This window comes from Oryctolagus cuniculus, chromosome 2, assembly GCF_051225735.1.
Source record: "Oryctolagus cuniculus isolate XC-2025 breed Fujian yellow rabbit chromosome 2, ASM5122573v1, whole genome shotgun sequence".
Classification (NCBI taxonomy): Eukaryota; Metazoa; Chordata; class Mammalia; order Lagomorpha; family Leporidae; genus Oryctolagus; species Oryctolagus cuniculus.
In genome coordinates, this window is record NC_142868.1 from 196,343,865 (window position 1) to 196,364,887 (window position 21,023).

Below are 21,023 nucleotides of genomic sequence, written 5' to 3' on the forward strand. Positions count from 1 at the left end.
CGCACCTCGGCCAGCGACACTAGAGCCAGGCTGCAGAGCAGGCTCGAGTGAGCCTCACTCAAAGTAAGAGGACGATCGGGGCGGCAGATTCCCCAGGGCTGTCGAGCAGGGCTTCTGTCACCTGCTGCAAGTGGATGTGTTGCGTGTTAAATACGAACAGGGCAGGCATTCGGCTTAGAGGCTGACGCTGGTTAGGCGGCCTGCATCCCATCTCAGGGGGCCTGGGTTTGAATCCCAGCTTCGGCTCCCTGCCAAGCTGACCCTGGAGGTGATGGGGATGGCTCAGGGGACTGGGTGTCTGCCACTCAAGTGGGAGAGCTGGATTGGGCTCCTGGACCTGGCATTCGGGAATGAAGCAGCCAGTGGGAGGTGTGTGTGTGTGTTTGTGTGCGCGCGCGTGTGTGTGTGTAAAATACAAATCAGATGAAGTAAGGACAGTGATGCTTCCAGAAGAAGGCGACAAGCTGCCCCACCCAAGAGCACCCCAGGGCCCAGTTGCCATTCTCCTGGGAAAGGCACTGTTTCTAGCCCCTCAGGGGGGCGGAGCCACAGCTCAGCCCAGGGCTGCTCTGTGTGCGCCCCCACCCCACCCCGGGGGACAGCGTCCAGTCCCGAGGTGAGGGCAAGGGGCTCCAACTCCACATGGACACCTGGAGGGACGCCAGGCCATCCCGAGGCCATCCCCGAAGCTCTGCCGTAAACACGCAGCTACGAGACGAGACGGGCTCCCCGGCCCAGCCCGCGTAAATGGACTTCTTTATTCCCCTGCTTCCCGCTCCGGAGAAGCACAGCCGCGCTGGGCAGAAGGACATTCCAGAAATGGCACAGGGACCTCACGGGAGGCTGCATGGGGTCGCTGGAGAGAGACGTGAGCGGCAGGAAGAGGCCTAGGGCCCCCGCCTCCCCCTCCTCCCAGGGGCAGGACCTGCTCCCGCTCTCAGAGAGAGCCCGTGGGTGAGGGCAGGGGCCAGGCCTCCGAGCCGGCTTGTTCTCTCCCCATCACGCTCCAAAGATCTTGGATCTCCCAGTGATCCGCTGAGGGAGTGGCTGGCCTGAGTTTTAAACGGAACCATTGTCAAGCAAACGTTTCCATCCAAGTGTATCAGGCATGGGGCTCGCTCTGCGGTGGGCAGCTTTCGCATCCTCCCAGACTGGGCAGCAATGCAAACTCAGCGGAAATCTCCCATGTGGGTGCAGGGACCCAGGTACTTGGGCGGTCGCTTGCTGCCTCCCAGGCTGCACCTTAGCAGGAGGCGGGAAGCAGGAGTGGAGCCGAGACGCCAACCCAGGCTCTCCAGTAAGGGATGCTGGTGTCCTAGCTGGTGGTGTTGTACCAGGTGCCCGCCTGTGCCTGGCATCTTGCTGTGGTCTTTTGTTTCTCTGAGGAAGTAAAGGGGAAACCTGCGCAGGCAAATTTGTCCCCAGTTTGAAGGAACTAAAAATATACACTCACAAGGCCAGCGCCACGGCTCAATAGACTAATCCTCCGCCTTGCGGCGCCGGCACACCGGGTTCTAGTCCCGGTCGGGGCACCAGATTCTGTCCCGGTTGCCCCTCTTCCAGGCCAGCTCTCTGCTGTGGCCGGGGAGGGCAGTGGAGGATGGCCCAAGTGCTTGGGCCCTGCACCCCATGGGAGATCAGGAGAAGCACCTGGCTCCTGCCTTCGGATCAGCGCACCAGCCATTGGAGGGTGAACCAACAGGTAAAAGGAAGACCTTTCTCTCTGTCTTTCTCTCTCACTGTCCACTCTGCCTGTCACACCCACTCCTGCACTCAGCAACCCCTAGTGCCTTGTAGTTTTCAGAGAATTTCTCACCCACTCTTACTGCTGATCTGTGCTGCTGGCACAGTGCTGGGGGAGAGATTTATGAGAACCGCAGCTCTGCTCTTGTCCAGCACAGAGGCAGGGTCGGAGTCCGGCTTATCATCTCGAGGTTGAGGAAGGAGCCACAGCTTGTGTGGGCCACGGGTGCCTGGTTTGGGAATGGGACTAGCGGATCCCCACCCAAATGGCAGCAGCTGAGCCCCCTTTGCCAGCTCCACCGTCTCAGGGTCCAGGACAGCTCCCCGAGATGGTCAGGACAGCAAGAATCTGGTTTGGCCCCCACAGTGGTGTAAGGAACGATTCGTCATCATTCCCTGGCAAGTCTGGTTTCACATCCTGGTTCTAGAACCTTCTACTCTCTGACATACAGGGGAGCTCCCTTATCTCGATTTTGTAGCCTATAAAATGGTTCACTCATTCACACACTGCAAGGTCATGGCCGATGAAAGCCTGTGACTGCTAAGCCCCTCCCACAGTGCAGGTGCCTATCCGGTGGCGCTGCCACCACTGCCCTGGCTGCATGAATCACCCTTTGTGTGGCGAGTCTTTTCCACCTGCAGGCTCTCGAGCTAAGCTCTCAGAGAGCAAACACTGATTTACCTGCTTTGAGATTCTGGAAGGACAGGAAGGCGTATGCGTCGTTATCAGCAAATCCTCCTGGGTCAGCCCACCAGTGCCTGGGAACCCCTCTGCCACTCTAACCCTGTCTTGACAAATACACCTCGTGGGACTGCACATCCAGATGCCCCTTCACACATGGGGCAGTCAGCAGAGTAAGAGACAGACGGGAAGCAAGAAGCAGGAACCTAGATACACACAGCGTATTTCAGAGTCTGCGTCGAAGGTGCCACCGAGAGAACAGGCTAGGGGCAGCAGTTTCCAGGCGGGGTCAGAGGTGAGAACTGTGGGAGCCTCCGCCTTGGCGGGGTCCTGCTCTGTGCCGAGCAGTGAGCTCGGGGCTGCAGGTGCAGTGGAGAATGCAAAATGGTGCAGTGGTGAATATAGACAAAGGAGGCAGTGTGAATGCTGGCCAGCACACAGGAGGCCCAGGAGAGGGAGCGCTAGGCCCTGAGGCTGAGCCGAGGGGGTCTCCCTGGCCGCGGGAGGAACGTGGCCGGCCTGCAGTGGGAGTGAGAGCCTGCGGCCGCCTTTGGTTACAGGGCTGGCATTGGGACAGGCAGTGGGGGGAGCCACAAGCTCAGGTAGAGCCAGGAGTGGAGGAGGAAAGTGGGAAATGCCCCCAAGGCCGCGAGCAGGGAAACCCACAGGAAGCGCTTAGCCCATGACAGGGCCATGGCTGCCTGGACTCTGGGCTAAGGGAGGAGGCCGGGCCTTGGCTGGGACTGTCCCCTTGGCAGACTGACAGCGGATCAGATTACATTGCAAAGGTCAGCTGCATTACCACAGGCCTGGCACTCAGTCCACATTCAGGGTCAGTCTCCCGCAATGGCTGGAAATACCCTCATTCTTCTGCGACATCTCTCTGCCACTGCATGCCTTAGAATGCCACCTTCAGAGAGGCCAGGCTCCACTCAGGGACTAGCACAGGGCCTGGCCGAGCAGGACATGCAATGAGGCTTTGCACTTGAACATGAACTACAAGTGTTAAGTGCATGTGCCGCTACCCTCCCCAGTCCTCTCCCCACATCCCTTCCCGGGACCTGCAACTGGTACAGCCAACACAGTGTGTCCTGGTGGAGGTGGAGCTGGACCCCCTCCATGGTCCCCCAGCATGGCACGTTTCCCTGCTGGGGCCTCTATTTTATTTGTGAAATAGTCTTTTGTCACCTGCCCATCGGACTCACAAAGTCACATGGTGATAATCAACAGATACACAGTGCTTGTGATGTGTGATCGAGACGGGTTGATCCTTCCAAAGGGCTTCGAGGGACCCATGGTCTCTAGTTAAGGGTGCTACCGTCCCTTCTGGGGACCAGAGGGAAGGAGCTGACTGTGTTTTTTCTCAGAGAGAAGCAGTGACTGCCCCTTGGGAAGACAGAGCAGATACTCCAGGCAGGAGTGACCGTCCGGGAAGTCAGGGTCACAGGTCCATGCAGGACCGTGCTCTCAGCGCCTCTCTGCTGTGCAGGTGCCTACAGCAAGGGTGGGGTGCCTTGGGGTCAAAGTCAGAGAGAAACCCGGAACCCTGGAATGTGACAGCTGGGAGGGACCTGCCACCCGGGGGCCGGTAAACATTTGCTCAGTGCCACCAGTATGTGCCAGGCGCAGAGCCATGTGACTTTATTTTTTTAAAAGATTTGTTTTATTTATTTGAAAGGCAGAGTTACAAAGGGGGTGGGGGGAGAGACAGAGCTATCTTCCATCCACTGGTTTACTCTCCAAATGGCAGCAACAATTGGGGCTGGGCCAGGCTGAAGCCAGGAGCCTGAAGCTTCTTCTGTGTCTCCCACGAGGTTGCAGGGAACTCTCTCCCACTGCTCTCCCAGGTACATTAGCAGGGAACCGGAATAGAAGTGGAGCAGGCAGTACTTGAACTGGCGCCCATATGGATGCCGGCGTCACAGGCAGCAGCTTAACCTGTTTGCCATAGTGCCGGCCCTGCCATATGATTTTTTTTTTAAAGATTTATTTATTTATTTGAAAGACAAAGTCACAGAGAGGCAGAGGCAGACAGAGAGAGGTCTTCCATCCGCTGGTTCACTCCCCAAATGACTACAACGGCAGGAGCTGGACCGATCTGAAGCCAGGAGTCAGGAGCATCTTCTGGGTTTCCCACATGGGTACAGGGGTCCAAGGACTTGGGCCATCTTCCACCTGGCCATAGCAGAGAGCTGGAAAGGAAGTGAAACACCTGAGACTCGAAAAGGCGCCTGTGTGGGATGTCGACACTGCAGGCGGCAGCATTACCCACTACGCCACAGCGCCGGCCCCGCCATGCATCCAACAATTTCATCTCCATGACAACCCCTGGGGGCCCAAGCATCATATCATCTCCATAGAGTCCCATGGCCTCCCCACTGCCCCCAGTGTGGAACCTCTCATCGCTTAAGTCTCATCTGAAACATGAGGGGGCTTCAAAAAGTTCATGGAAAGAATTAAAAGACAAATTCGGAGCCAGGACTGCGGTGCAGCAGGCTAAGCGTCCGCTTGCAGCAGCGTCCCACGACAGAGTGCCAGTTCCAGTCCCGGCTCCTCTGCGGAACGACGAAGACGTCACAGTGTGCGATCGTAAACATTTTCTCCCTTGTTCTTCAATGTTCTCTAGACGTGAGATGAGACCCGCCATGTTGGGGAAGACTTTCAATAAGGCCAGAGAGGTTCCCGTCGTCTTTTCTCACCCCGACACTGTAGAACATCTGGCTGTGACGTAAGGCTTAGTTAGACCTTCAGCCGGCCTCTGGATCCACAATTATGCCTGCCTGTCTCATCATTTTCACAGTGCCCAGAGCATGGCAGGTGCTCAAAGAATTCCTTCAGGACTGTGGGGAGCCAATTAAGCTTGTCCTGCAGCTGTTTAATGCGAGCCGGTCCGCAGCGTCCTGGCAGAGAAGTGTGTTTTGTCTACACGAGCATCCAGCCTGAGTGGATTCCACCACAGCTAGCACTGGGCTGTCGATACTTCATCGCACCCTTCCCTCTCCCTGCTTAAAATGTCCCCTTCCTGTCTTGCTTCCAAGCCGAGCCTGGGACTACCCTAAACCGCTGGCCGAAGCTCGCGCACAAACACTGGGGCCCGCCAGCGCTTAGTAACTGCTGCCCCGGCTTCTCCCCCTTGTTGTCTGGGTCCTGCCTCCTTCCCACGCTAGGGACGGACAACCTCCTCCCCAAAATTAACCAGCTTTTTTTCTTGTTTTTTGAAAGGCAGAGACAGACAGGTGGAAACAGAGACAGAGAGAGAGAAAGAGAGAGTGTGTGTCCATCTACTGATTCACTCCCCAAGCCCACAGCAGGTAGGGCTGAAACCAGGAGCCAGGAATACAAACTGGGGCTCCCACGCGGCTGGAAGGGGCCGAGCACTTGAACTGTCACTTGCTGCCTCCCAGGGTGCGCTTCACAGGGAGCTGGAACAGGAAGCAAAGCGGACTGAACCCAGGCAAGTCCCAGTGAAGTGTACGCGTCCCAGTGGCGTGGTAACCACTGCGCCAAAGGCCCGCCCCTCAGGATTCTTGTTTCACTTACTCCTTCCTCTTGGCCTATAACCAAGCGCACCTTTGATCTGAGACATTTCGCCTTTGGACACACGGCTCTCCAGACCTGAGTCTCTTGAAAGACGTGCTCCCGCCCAAAGCTCTTGGCCATTCTTGTCCCCCAGCCTCGTCCCTTTCAGGCCTACCTTGCCTGTAGTAGATGGTGGGTGCACAGGGACCAGGCCTTGGGCCCTCTTCGGGGCAGGCACAATGGTATTTCTTTTTTCTTTTCTTTCTTTCTTTCTTTCTTTTTTTTTTTTTTTTTTTTTTTTTTTTTTTTTGACAGGCAGAGTGGACAGTGAGAGAGAAAGACAGAGAGAAAGGTCTTCCTTTTCCGTTGGTTCACCCTCCAATGGCCGCTGCGGCCGGTGCACTGAGCTGATCTGAAGCCAGGAGCCAGGTGCTTCTCCTGGTCTCCCATGGGGTGCAGGGGCCCAAGCACTTGGGCCATCCTCCACTGCACTCCCGGGCCACAGCAGAGAGCTGGACTGGAAGAGGGGCAACCAGGACAGAATCCGGTTCCCCGACCAGGACTAGAACCCGGGGTGCTGGCGCCGCAGGTGGAGGATTAGGCTATTGAGCCGCGGTGCCAGCCACAATGGTATTTCTTAGAGCAAGCGAGGGACGAGAGCTGGCATTGAAGCACCCATCAGCTTTTCCTCCTGAGGTTCCGAGCTGAGTTCTGTCCAGGCCTCCACCTGATGGACTGAGCCCATGACCCCATCACCATGACGCCAACCTGTCTTCCAGGAGGCAGTCAGAGCCCAGACGGGCAGACAGAGTGGGATTGGAGTGGGATCGAGGTGGGCAAAATCGAAAAGAGATCATTTTGGGCTCACAATCCTATGCCTCTTACTTCCCTCACGCAGCAGTAATCTGGGAACTCTATTCCAGGCACCCAGGAGAGCTGCGTTTTGAATGCCAGCGTAGCGTTTCACGATTTGGAAAGTTTTTTTCATCTGCCACCTGTTTTTTGGTCTTTGCTTTGTTTCTAGTTCTCAGCGCAGGCACACACACACGCGCTCATTCCTGCGTCTCATTTCTTTGCCCTGGATTTTCAAGAAGGGGTTCTCTCTCGGTCCACAAGATCTCTACTGCGTGCCAAGTGCCTCTGACGTAGCAGTGGATCAATAATCTGTCATCCGCTCATGTTGTCACTGTTACCAGGGAGTAACATTTGGGAAAAGCTTGGTAATTTATCAGACCTTGGCTTAGATAAGCTGCATGTGAGTTTCTGACCCGGGCTATCTGTAGCGACTGCACGGAGTGCTGTCCCTTCCTGGTGTGTACACACTCAGGAGGAAACAGGGCTTCACTGCCAAACCAAAATAGACATGAAAGTTTGCCTCCTCATTTCCTCCCTGCCTTTGGAAATCCATTTCCTCAGACAGGCAGGAATTCAGAAGCCAGGGCTCTGCTCCCAGAATGGAGATTCTTGTTTTGTATTTGAAAAAAAAAAAAATACTGTTATCAGCTTATTTGCATATCTGATTCAAAAAGAAAAAAAAAAAGAGGTCATTAACTGCCTCTCAAGGGGATGAATGAATGCATGCCTGTGTCCCCAGCCCCACTTCTGCCCTCCAGGGCAGTTTCTAGCTTGAAGGCTCTTGTTCTATTCAGCCACTCGCAACAAAAGCCGAGACAGCAGCTCCGAACGAACGAGAGAGCCAGTTTTGCAAAGTGCAGACTTGGTGGATTTCGGACCTGAGCCCTCCCCAAGCCACTTGTCCAAAACATCGGGGCTTGACGGATGTCTAACTGCAGGCTTCGAAGGTATCCTGCAAGCTGGCCAAGGGCCAAGGGCTGGCTCGCGGACACAGCCTGGAGCGGGGAATGGGAGAGGGGCTCTGGGAGAGAAGGCACGCCCACGGTTTTAGTGGAACAGGAAGTCAGAATGTCTGTCTGCAGCTTCGTTCTTTCTTCACCTGGAGCCCAGTGGGCTAAGGGGAGCCGGAGGTAGGCAGGTGCACCTGCAGAGGTGAGCTCAGGCTGCCCAGCCTCCTTCTTGCTTTCCCTCCCTCTGTTCTGCATTTCAGAGAGCACTGACTTCTCACTTTCTGGACTTAACACCCACTTGGGGCCCCAAATAACCCCTTGGGCAGAATTCCACTCTCCTAGCCTGGGCCTCGTCACCCTCCAACTCAGCCTTTGTTTCTGTGCTGTCTGAAAAATGACCCCAGGGCTGTCATTGTGGTGCAATAGGGTCCCCAGCGACTGCAGCCGGCTGCAGCCGGCATTCCCAGCGAGCACCAACCCAAGTCCCGGCTGCTCCACTTCCAATCCAGCGCCCTGCTAATGCACTTGGGAAAGCAGGGAGGATGGCCTGAGTGCTTGGGGCCCTGCATCCATGTGGAGACCAGGATGGATCCTGGATTGTGGTTTCCACCTGCCCAGCCATTATGGCCATTTAAGGAGTAACCAGTGGCTGGAAGATTTTCTTTCTCTTTATAATTGTCTTTCAAGTAAATAAACAAATCTTAAAAAAAAAAAAAAAAAACAACCATGATCCTAAACCTTTTGGCTTCTTATTATATTTTGATTATGTATATTCACAAAAGGGTGTGTGTTCGTATTCTTTATGATCATTTTGCCATGGAGAAAAATAGCAATGATGCATTGTAGATTGTGAAAGTGGTTCCGAGTGATACATCCCTGGCCTGCCTGTGGAGGGAGCTTTGTTGGGAGGGGAACAGGCTGGGGCAGGGGAGGGAACAAAACAGAGGAAGAGGGGCCGGCACTGTGGCTTAGCAGGTAAAGCCGCTGCCTGCAGTGCCGCCATCCCATAGGGGCGCCGATTGGAGTCCCGGCTGCTCCATTTCTGATCCAGCTCTCTGCTATGGCCCGGGGAGCAATAGAAGATGGCCCTTGGGAGAGCCGGAAGAAGCTCCTGGCTCCTGGCTTCAGATTGGCTCTGCTCTGGCCGTTGTGGTCATTTGGGGAGTGAACCAGCTGATGGAAGACCTTTCTCCTTCTCTCTCTGTGTAACTCTGAATTTCAACTATATAAATCTTTAAAAAGAGAAAAAAGAGGCCAGCACCGAGGCTCACTAGGCTAATCCTCCGCCTTGCGGCGCCGGCACACCGGGTTCTAGTCCCGGTCAGAGCGCCGGATTCTGTCCCGGATGCCCCTCTTCCAGGCCAGCTCTCTGCTGTGGCCTGGGAGTGCAGTGGAGGATGGCCCAAGTGCTTGGGCCCTGCACCCCATGGGAGACCAGGAGAAGCACCTGGCTCCCGGCTTCTGATCACCGCATTGCGCCGGCCGCAGCGGGCATTGGGGGATGAGCCAACGGCAAAGGAAGACATTTCTCTCTTTCTCTCTCACTGTCCACTCTGCCTGTCAAAAAATAAAAAAAAAATTTTTTTTTTTTAATAAAAGAGAGAGAAGAAGAGGGTAATGGACTCCATGTGAAGAAAATCCACTGGGGCACAGTGTAAGCATATCACACATTTATGGGAAATTATATCAGTTGCGGCTAATGAAAATGTTAGAAAAATAGAATTTTTCTGAGCCACCGCGTGAAATGTGATTTTTCCTGTGTTACAGAGGAGGACACTGAGGGACTGGGCTGGCAGAGGCTCTGGGGAGGCCACCGACCCTGGAGACTAAACTCTGTGGCTGAGTGTGATACACTGCCCTGTGGCAAGAGCTGTCACTCGTCACATGAGAGTGCAACGGGGATCGTACAAGTGCCTGGGACGCAGACACGGCAGGGACAACCAGGTCGAGCAGCCCCTGCCAACGGTTCCCCAGTCACACCCACTGTCCTATCTTGTAGCCGGGGCCGGTGTCCATCTGTCATGGAGCTCCTGCAGAGGCCCCGCCCCGGAGGAAGTCACTCATTCCGGGAAGCAGGTAACCCCAGGTGGACATGGGCCTGCTCTTTGGGCTGAAGGAGGACCGGCCAGGCCCAAGACCTGCCGAGGGAGGCTCAACCCCGGCAGGCCACCAGACCACCAAGTGGTGGAGGGTGAGTGAGTGGTCTTCTTAATAGCCTCCAGCCTCCAAAAGAGCTGCCCCTGCCCCAGACAGTGGTGAAAGAGTTAGGGTGACCCGTGGGCCAGGGGTCACTCACTGCTCTCCCTGCTGCTCCTGAGACGGCCACGCGCGGCTTTGGCGGTGCCTGTTGAGAAATGGCCGTTTGCTTCTGTGCGTGGAGTGGCTGGTGCACAAGACGTCACGGTCCCCGCTGCACTGCTGCCGGAGGTCTCTGCTGGACGACAGGGGCCAGAGGGGGCCAGTCTGTTCTCTTGGGAGACACCGAGGTGAAACTGGCCTGCCCCGCTCCTGCGGCTGCAGAAGGGACGGGTGATCTCCTACAGCTGCCCGAGTGGTCGCTGTTCTGAAAAGACACCAAGCCCCTGTGCTAATGACTACAGCAAGGCCACCGTGGAGAACACCAGCCTCAAAGGACACAGCCAAATTCCTGTTCCCAGGGAGGTGGCAGCGAGGCTACGTCCATGAGGGCTGGCTAGGGGGACAGCATGTCGATTACATGGATACAGCTGTGCCCATCCCAAGCAGAGCTGGCTGTGTTGCCCCCTGCTTCAAACTCACAGCTGCCTTCAGGATGCAGCTCAGACCCTTTCCCCCGCGACCCCCACTGAGAGCGCCCGGCCACACCCCACCTTGGTACCGTTCCGCAGCCACACCGAGTCTTCCGGTCCCTTCCTTGTGTTTCCAAGCCTTTGCACGCTTTCCTGCTTCTGCTTGAAGCCCTTCCTACCCCCGGCACTTGGAGAGCTCCCATTCACCCTTAGAGAGCTGGCTGAAAATGCCACCTTCCCTGGGGAGTCTCCCCTCGCCCATCCCTCCTCCCAGGTCAGATGGAGTCTCCCATTTGGTTCTCCTGGCCTCAGGAGCTGTGGCTCCCACTTCTCTCCACTGACATGTTTGTTCAGGTTCCGCTGTCAGGACCCCGGGTGTCTCTTACGCATTAGCGCTTAGTAATACCTGGTTGGTGTCTACATAGTGGAAGTGCATCATCCGACACAAAGCATCATGTTCCGCAATCTTCTTTCGTACATGGGACAATCCCATAAATCTTTGCCCTGGATTATTTCAGATTCCCGTGAAACAGAGCCCTGACCATGGCATCCAACCCCCTGAGCTCCATTCTATCTGCTTGCTGTTCCTTGAATATGCATGACTTTTCCTCTACACTGCTTTGCACATAATAAATGCTTATGACAGGAGACGCTCATGGGTTTGCCCATTCTTCCCTCTTATTCCATGCCTGCCTCCTACCTCTCTTCCAAGGGCCCACTGAGACACGGTCTCTCTCAGTGTGAAGCTGTGTCTGCCAAGCTCCCTCTGTGGCCCCTGCACCTTGCTCCTGTCTCCTCATGCCTCGCCATGTGTCCAGCGGTTGCGTGTTTGTACGTCAGCTTCGGACTCGAGTTTGACCCTTGCTGATCCAGGCACCATGTCTGCTTCCACTTGTTGGCTCCAGCACCCGGGCTAGCCTGTGATGGATGTTCCGTCCGTATGTGTTGACTCAAAGAACAGATGAACGAAGGAGCTGTTGAGTTTCACTATTAGAGAGTGACCAGGGAAGGCATCAAGATCCACTGGAATGCATGCCAACTTGAGCTGCAGCCGTACAGAGCCTGTCAGTTGCAATCAGAGCCAGGGACATCCTCCCAGCACACAGGAAAGAAGTGGGAGCTTGTGCACGTGATGAGACGAGACCCCTACCTGTGAAGGCCACAGAGCAGGCTCGACAAGCAGGGAGCTGGCGAGGTCATCAAGCTGGATACCCACGCGTCTCAGGGGTCACCCGCCATCCAGCGCTCATCCCTATCCCTATGCACTTTTTAGTTCTCAACAAAATAACGATGAGTCCTTAAAATTGTATACCACTTTATAGCTGACCGAGTCCTATAAAGAAAGACATCGAAACCAGCTATTTGTGGTTCAGTCACTTGCCAGAGTCATTCAGCTCTTAAGTGATGGGTCCGGGGCCAGGACACGAGTTTTCTGGCTTCTACACCCAGTGCCCTGTCTAGGATCCACTCTCTGCCTCCAACACCGCATTGAATGCTGGCTGAGTATCGATCGTAGGCTCGCTCCCGGGGCAGACGCCATCCTCCCTCATCAAGAGCATCATCTCCTACCTCGAAGAAATTTCTGAAGGAGACATGGACCAGACTTGTCAACCCTATGCATGAGAGGGCTGATGAGATCTAAGCTTGGCTACACGGAAGAGTGGGAATGAATGTCATGTCTGCGTGTGTGCACACGCATGAAGGGGGCAGGGCTCCGCCTGTGAGATCCTCAGTGCTTTAGGGCACTCAGCAGTGTGGGTGTGGAAGAAATAAGCAAATCCCCAACGCAAGTAGTCTACATAGACTGCGATCTTAATGCGTAGCTACCGATGAATTAGTATGCCTCAAGGTAACAGTTCTCATCAGTTTTCTACATTTAGCCAGTATTTCTGTAGAACAACTTAAAAATTTAAATATGTCTTCCAAACAGATGAATCTATTCATTCCTGCCTCTGCCAATAACAAAGGCCTGCAGGTGCCAGGTGCATGATTTTCCCACCACACAGCAGTGAGTGAACCAAGGAGACAAACCAACCCCTGTCCTTGATGAGTTTACATGTTTTAAGGGGTGGGAAACACGGGGAGTGACCAAAGAGCAGGTGATGGGTGCTCCTAGGTGAAAAGTTGTAAGAAGAGAAATCTGGTAGGAAAAAGGACCGGGAGTGCTGGCGGGGGGTGGGGTGGGGGAACTGCAGTTTAGACCAAAGCATCGGGATTGAGCAAGGATCTGAGAACAAGCGATGGGAACCATGAGGACATCCTGGCCTGTGAGCAAACACAAGATTTTAAAGAGATGATTTTCCCATGTTGCTCGTGCGGACTTGGCTGCCTCCTAAGAGAGGCTGTGCCAGTTGTCTAACGTTTTCTTGAAGCCTGGGGTGTCTCCATGAACACCGTGCGCCGAGAGGCTCACAGAAGCTGGGGTGGGTGGGGTCCAGAGGACCCTCTCTGCCCTCCCCCTGCTGTGGTGGTTCCGTCGTCCACTTGCTGTGGCATCTGTCATCTCTGGGAGTCTCTGAACCATTACCCCCAGAATTCCCTCTGCCCTTGCTAATATTTAAGGCTTGAACAACAAAGCCTAGTGTGTCGTGCCTGGGCTTCACGACATCTGTCCTGCCTGTGTGGCAAGGACTTCCTGTGCCTTGTTCCCCACTCTGTTTCCTTCACTGAATGCCAAGTAAGGAACCCTTAATTTGGGAAATAATAGTGTTAACCAATGCCTCATTTTCTTTCCTTTTGCAGCCTTAACCTTGGCTTCTTTCTGGTTTCCATAGACATAGGAGGCAATTAGCGCATTTGATCCACGCATATGGCCGCGACAGACTCAGGATGGAGCAGGGGACAGGGAGCAGGTTCCAAGGACAGGATCCAAGAAGCTCCCAGCTGAGGGCAAGGGGGCCTCGCATCACAGAGGGCAGCGCCTGTCTATTCTTTTTAACCACAAGGCCTCTCGCCTACAAGCCAATATGGCACAGGGCATTGTACTGCCAAGAAATGGTAACTATTATTATACACAATAGTTACACAATAGAGGTCACAGAATAAGAAGGAATCTAATAGTTCAGGAAAAGTGCCATAATACCCAAACATGAGTAAAACATTCCTTCTAGGCTTTTGCTTTATTTTCATTTTATTTAAAAGACACACAGAGGGCCGGTGCCTTGGCTCACTAGGCTAATCCTCCCCCTGCGGCGCCGGCACACCGGGTTCTAGTCCCGGTCAGGGCACTGGATTCTGTCCCGGTTGCCCCTCTTCCAGGCCAGCTCTCTGCTGTGGCCCGGGAGTGCAGTGGAAGATGGCCCAAGTGCTTGGGCCTGCACCCCATGGGAGACCAGGAGAAGCACCTGGCTCCTGCTATCAGATCAGCACGGTGTGCCGGCTGCGGCGGCCATTGGAGGGTGAACCAACGGCAAGGGAAGACCTTTCTCTCTGTCTCTCTCTCTCACTGTCCACTCTGCCTGTCAAAAAAAAAAAAAAAAAAAAAAAAAAAAAAAAAAAAAGACACAGAGAGAGAGAGAAAGAAAGAGAGAGAGAGGTGAGAGATCTTCCATCCAATTGGTCACTTGCTAAAAGCCCATAGCAGCCAGGATGGGTCCAGGCTAAAGCCAGGAACCCAGAACTCCATTCACATCTCCCACCTGGCATGCAAATCAGCAGGAAGCTGGATCGGAAGTGGAGTAACGGAAGTCAGAGCGGGCCCTGCTATGGGGCGTGGTCGTCCCATACGGTGAATTCAGCCACGGCACCAAACGCCCACGCCCTTGAGCAGAAATTCTCAGGAGAAATCTGGGGAGGGTTCACAGAAGAGGTGGCATTTAAATACAGCTTGGGAAAATGAATAGGTTTTTCATAGGGGAAAAAGGGGGAAATCTCAAGACAGAAGAAACAATCTGAGCCAAGACCTGGAGGGGAGAATTCTCTACTTTGCCAAGCAAAAAGTGAGCAAATAAACAATACAATTTAACTTTTTCAGTGCTTTTACCTGAAGCCTAGCTAGCTCCTCCCAGGTTATATTTGTATATATATATGTGTGTGTGTGTGTGTGTATATATATATATGTATATATATATATAGTATTTGACAGAATTATAGAGTGAGAAAGAGAGACAGAGAGAAAGGTCTTCCTTTTGTTGGTTCACTCCCCAAATGGCTGCTATGGCTGGCACTGAGCCAATCTGAAGCCAGGAGTGAGGTGCTTCCTCCTGGTCTCCCATGGGGTGCAGGGCCCAAGCACTTGGGCCATCCTCCACTGCCTTCCTGGGCCACAGCAGAGAGCTGGACTGGAAGAGGAGCAACCGGGACAGAATCCGGCGCCCATATGGGATGCTGGTACCGCAGGTGGAGGATTAACCAAGTGAGCCATGGTGCTGGCCCCCTATATTTGTATATTTTTAAAAAAGATTTATTTGAAAGACAGAGTTACAGAGAGGCAGAGGCAGAGAGAGAGAGAGAGAGAGTGCGCGCTCTTCCATCTGATGGTTCACTCCCCTACCAGCCACAACAATCAGAGCTGGGCCCATCCAAAGCCAGGAGCCAGGAGCCTCCTCCAGGTCTCCCACGCGGGTGCAGGGGCCCAAGGCTTGGGCCATCCTCCACTGCTTTCCCAGGCCATAGCAGAGAGCTGGATCGGAAGAGGAGCGGCCGGGACTAGAACCAGCATCCATATGGGATGCCAGCACTGCAGGTGGTGGCTTTACCCTCTAAGCCACAGCACCTGCCCCTGTATTCATATTTAAGCCCTATTTTCTTCTTTGTTTTTCTCCAGGTTAATATTTCTGCAACATTCTCACACATGCAAATCAGCAGCTACCAACTCATAATTTGGTGGAACTAGAATTCAGGGTGTAGAGAGGAGGGGTGGGACCCGAGGCAGCGAGTGACAAGGGCCCAGCTCATGCCAGCCTTACCTAAAGACCATGAGGTCTAGATTTTCGGCAACATGCTGAGTTGGATGGGTCAGGCTAGCTTTCTTTCTTATCCTTTTTTTTTTTTTTTAATTTATTTGACAGGTAGAGTTATAGACAGTGAGAGAGAGAGACAGAGAGAAAGGTCTTCCTTCTGTTGGTTCACCCCCCAAATGGCCGCAACGGCTGGCGCTGCGCCAATCTGAAGCCAGGAGCCAGGTGCTTCCTCCACTGCCCTACCGGACCACAGCAGAGAGCTGGACTGAAGAGGAGCAACCGGGACTAGAACCCGGCACCCATATGGGATGTGGGCGCTGTAGGCAGAGGATTAACCAAGTGAGCCATGGCGCCGGCCCCAGGCTAGCTTTCTTTCCCGCAAGAATTCTGGACTTGCAGGTCAACGGCGGGTGGGGGGAGGGGACAGAAACTGTTCCCTGGATCCAAGTGGTCAAGGTGAGCCTCTGGAGGAGCAGCTGTCCTCGTGGGTGTGTCTGGGGACCCACTGCTGTCACTTAACCAGGGCATGTCAGCAGCGTGGCGGAGCTGGAGAAAAACATGAACTTCAGACGGGGGTTCTGGAGTGGGCACTGTGCGGGCGGTGTGCAGTGGGGACGGGAGGCTGGATAAATGTCCAAGGGGCTGCCCTGGCGAGCGAGGTGAGGGGTGACCCTGAGCCTGGCACACGTCTAGGTCACCTCTACCCAGAGGCCTGGTTCTATCACAGCTGGCATTGAGTGCTTTCATCTCTGGCCAAAGCCGGCGTGCCAGGGCCGAGCAGCTGCCCCGGTGCTCCAGGGCCGCGGTAGGGACAAAGAGCAGACAGGCTGAAAGCAAAGCGGTGCGAGTTCTCACAGCCTCGCAGGAAAGCCGTTCTCAACACAGGGCAGAGACTTGGCGAGAGGGGACTCGAGTCCACCGCCAGGTCTCCTGGATCCGACAAATAGGGAAACTGAGGCCCAGCCAGGGAAGGGACAGGTCCAGCTTCGCACTGCTGGCCGTGTTCACCTGATGCCTCCATGTGTCCTCCAGTGGTTTCGCTCTATCATTCTTATCATGATTTCTGATCATTTTTCCCCCGAGTGCTTTTCACGTAATGCCTAGGGCCCTCCACAGAGAACATTCGTGCTCAAGGACAGTTACAGTTTCCCCCTGGATCTCCATGTTTGAGATAAATCTAAGAAATCACTTTCTTTTGATGCTCTTGCCTTCAACTTTGTTGCAAATGAACAGATCTTTAAAATGCAAGTGGGATAATGGCAGGAACCAGTCCTTGGCCACGGTATAAATAGTGCCAAAAATATCCCTTACCAAATGGCTTCCTCACCCCATAAATTTTCCCCATCCCTCCCTCATTTGACAGGTGACCTTCAAAGACAGGAATCACGCAAGGGAGCAGGCAGCTGTGTCAGAGCCTGACAGGACAGCGGGCTGAGCGGAGGAACTGGAGTCTGACTCCGGAGTCTTGAGGAAGTCACACGCCTCCTTTTGACAGCGCTGGGTCCTCAGCCTGAAGACCAAGGCCGTTCAGCTGTGTGTCCCCAGCCCCTGCCCTTCCTCCACACGGGCAGTCTCCGCTCCAGCTCAGGGACCTCCTTGGCCAGCAGCAATGAGAAGCCTCTCACCCCTTCCCTCCATGGCTTGCTCACCGGCGGCGGTCTCTCTGCCGTTCTCCCTTTAATTCTGTTCTTTGAGCCTCTGTCTGCTTCCCCAGGCCTTCCCCAACTTCCCCAGTTCAGTGCGCTGTGCCTCTCTTTTGAACGCTTAGTACCTGATCAGATGTCCAAGGCTCATGGACTCTCTCTCTTGTGTTTCACGGGGCAGGGAATAGAGACACAGAATGGAGAAATAATTTGCCCGAGACCACACAGTGCACAAATGGAAACCCTGGGGTTTGTTCTTCCCGATTCCTGAGCTGTGCCCATTCTATGCTGTCACGGTAACTGACCCTACACGATGCATTTAGTAAGAATGATGATTGGTATTTTCACAACCAGCCATGAGTCTTCTCAGGCACTCACGCATCTGCCCACGGATTCCGGCAGCCGGAGTTTGTCAAGCGCCGGCGTTCACGCGCCAGTGCTGCATTCTAAGTATTGTTGTGATTTCCTTTCTGTCCTGTAGGAACCCGACACTCCGGGAACTCCCGTGACCTGCTGTAATTTCCTGAATGAGCTGGGTCTCAGCAGGAAATGGAGTGGACCCAGGTGGTGGCCTCCGTGCAGGAACTCTCTCCAGAGCTGTAGACAGGGTTCAAGCAAGACAAGGAATGTCGGGGCAGCAACAATGAGAGGCCAGAGCCGAGAGGCCAAGGAGAGGATGTGCTCTCCCCCGGGGGCCCAGGGAGAAGCCAGGGGAGGGGGCAGAACCAGGTCCTCACCTTGAACCTTTTCCCAAAGATGCCCTCTGGCTGGGCCCGGCCGGAAGACAGAGGCCAGTGCCTGCTGCACAGAGCTGGGAGGGCAATGGTTCTAGAAGCAGGTAGAACCCTGCAGCCTGACACCAGCTGGAGAGGGGGCGGGCTGAGACACCAGCTCTGCCTTCAGCCCCCAGCCCTGGGCCCCTCCCCCTGCACCACGTGGCTTGCCAGCATCTGTGTCGTGGTCGTGTTTATCCACTTGGGCAGCCCTTGTTCAGGAAACAGGCCGGAGCGCACTGGACAGGGACGCCTTGGGCATACCATCCACCTGGGCGCCTGTCTCACTTCCCTCCCCAAATCACGAGGTCCCTGACCTTGCCTTTCTCATCTGCAAGTTGCCCGTGCTGCTACGGTGGCCCTGGACGTACAGAGGGCATTCGACCCACGTCATTGATTTGTCGGTCACCCCACTGAAGACTGTGAGGCCACTGCAGCCGGCTCTCGAGCTCTGAGACCTGGGGAGGGAGTGTGGTGCCCTCTTCCTTGGTCACTTTCATGTCCTCTGGAAGTGAGGGTGGGGTTGCGTGTGAGGGCTGGTGCCACTGACGCTCTGAGGAGCCACTGAAGCACTGTGCCTGGCTCCCTTCTTTGCGTCTCTGCCCTGCCCAGCTCTCCCGAGCTCTCGGCTCTCATCCGGGCTGTAGAGGTCTCAGGGCTGCGTCTCTGAGGGCTGGGGCACAGCCCGTGGGGTTGGCCTTTCTCCAAATGTGCAGCTCGCACCTTGCCTGCACTGGGAGGACAGATGTTGAGGCCTGCACAGCCTTCCAATGCATGTGTGTGTGTGTGTGTGTGTGTGTGAGAGAGAGAGAGAGAGAGAGAGAGAGGAGAGAGAGAGAGAAGAGAGGAGAGAGAAGAGAGGAGAGAGAGGGAGAGAAGAGAGGAGAGAGAGAGGAGAGAGAGAGAGGAGAGAGAGAGCGAGAGAGAGAGGAGAGAGAGAGCCCAGCCCTTGCTGGACATCCCCAGGAAGAGCATCAACAAGAAACTGAAAGAGCTGAAGGTCATGGTCATTGGCGTTCAGCTCCCGAAGACTTGCCACAATCTAGTTTTCCTTTCTTTTTCCCCCTGGAAAAGAGCAAAAGAATCACCAGTAACTAATCTACCACTTGTTCCTGCTTGTGTTTCTTAAACCCACCTGCTTTCACGCCCCCTGAAACCAGCTCACAGCACTAGACACAGTCGTGCATCACCGTTGCTTCATGGAGGAAGCCTGGCCGCTCTGGTGGTCACTGCTTTCCCCTTGTCCTGTGCCCAGCACCGGCTCCGAGGAAAGGCACCCGGTGTGGCCGCAAGTCCCAGGCTGCCACGGCCCCTTCGTGCTCATGTTCTTGTTTCCATGCTGGACTCAGCACCCCAGCACGGAGGGCAGCAAGGTTACGCGGCTTTGCCCAAGGTCATGTGGCTGAGTGCCTCTCCCTTAGCTCTCAGGCCCACAGCAATGAGCTGCCGGACCAGCACGTGCGTGTCCCTGTTGAATGCCTGGCGGGGAGGAGGAGCCGGCTTGGCGGAGAACTTGCTTCGTGTGCTGAACGAACGCTGTGTGAGCTTTCTCTTCTTTGTGCCCTGCAGAAGCCTCAAGAGGAATCAAAGCTCAGAGAGGTGAGCTAGTTTGCCTGAAGCCACACAGCTTGCCAGGGGAAGAGCTAGGCCTAGGTTTCTGCAGCTGAGAGACATTCCCACACCATGGCTCTCACACCCTCCACGCACTGTGTGTCCCACGAGGAGGGGCCGCGACTGGTCCCCGCACTGGGCGGCACAGCTCTCCCAGGGGCCCGGCCTCCTCCCGGCCTCCAGGCTGGGGCTCTCCTCCCAGGGGCCCTGCCTCCTCCCGGCCTCCACACTGGGGCTCTCCTCCCAGGGGCCCGGCCTCCTCCCCTGTCTTCGTTTAGAAGCCACGCACCAAATGGAATATTACAAGGGCAGCCTTAGCCATCAAAGGGCCACTCTACATGCCAGGAAGTTTAAAGTGGGTCCTCATTCACACTAAGGCAGGCTTTTAATGACCGACCACTGTAACAGGGTTTTCGTTTTTGTATACTTTGTTTAGTTAATCATGACCATAAACCACGTAATTACACCTGGTGGCCTGAGCGTAGTAACGTATTCCCTGACGGGCTTCCTTCCGCTGCTGGCTCACTCAGCTGCCCCTCCCAGCCCTGCCAATCACACCCAGGATGGTGAGGGCTCCCTGTGCCTGCCACCCAGCGTGCAGCTGGAGGGCCTGGACCCAGCCCCTGGCAATACCTCCTACTGCCGTGAGTCCTGGAGGACAGCCAGACGCTGTCTGACGTCACACTTCGAAGTTGGTCTAGCCTGGTTTCCACCGGCCCCACCCCCACCCTTTTTCTAACCACGCATGCACCTTGTTCTGCAGTCATTACTTGCTTTTATGGACACCATAGGTCCTCGTTCTTCCTGGATGACTCGTTCTTTCCATTTCCAAACCCTGCTGGATCTTAGGGATGTGGGTCCCATGGCGCCTCCTATCCCAATCCCACTGCTGGGAAGTCTGTTTTCCTCCAGGATTTGTTGGGTTTTCGTGGGATGTTATTTGTGAATCTCTGTGAGCACTGCGTTTCTTGAATTACGATTATTTGTGTTTTTTCATTCAATAATTCAGTCTATTCAATCAACACTTCTATTTTCAAGTTTAAAAAAAATAATTTTAGAGACAGAGAAAAAAAGCCCCCATTCACTGGTTCACTCCTCAAATGACTGCAATGGCTGGGCGGGACCAGGTCGAAGCCGGGAGCCAGGAAATTGATCCAGGTCTGCCACGAGGGTGGAGGGTGGAGGGTGGCAGGGACTCATGGACTTGAACCATTTTCCGCTTCATTCCGGGAAGCTGGAGTCAGGAGCCAGGACTGGGAGTGGAATCCCAGATCTGATGTGGGACATGGACATCTTTTTTTTTTGACAGGCAGAGTGGATAGTGAGAGAGAGAGACAGAGAGGTCTTCCTTTGCCGTTGGTTCACCCTCCAATGGCCGCCATGGCTGGCACGCTGTGGCAGGCACACCGCGCTGATCCGAAGGCAGGAGCCAGGTGCTTCTCCTGGTCTCCCATGGGGTGCAGGGCCCAAGCACTTGGGCCATCCTCCACTGCACTCCCTGGCCACAGCAGAGAGCTGGCCTGGAAGAGGGGCAACCGGGACAGAATCTGGCGCCCCGACTGGGACTAGAACCCGGTA

General features: G+C 54.9%; 1 long non-coding RNA gene across 1 annotated transcript; it reads right to left on the reverse strand.

Annotated features, from left to right (window-relative positions):
* Nucleotides 1-4,070: 4,070 nt before the first annotated feature.
* Nucleotides 4,071-10,312, reverse strand: LOC149128199 (uncharacterized). The gene is made up of 2 exons (XR_016229553.1): nt 10,046-10,312; nt 4,071-4,617 (listed from the first exon to the last, which is right to left on the reverse strand). It is a non-coding gene; the product is annotated as an uncharacterized LOC149128199 (long non-coding RNA).
* Between the last annotated feature and the right edge of the window lie 10,711 nt (nt 10,313-21,023).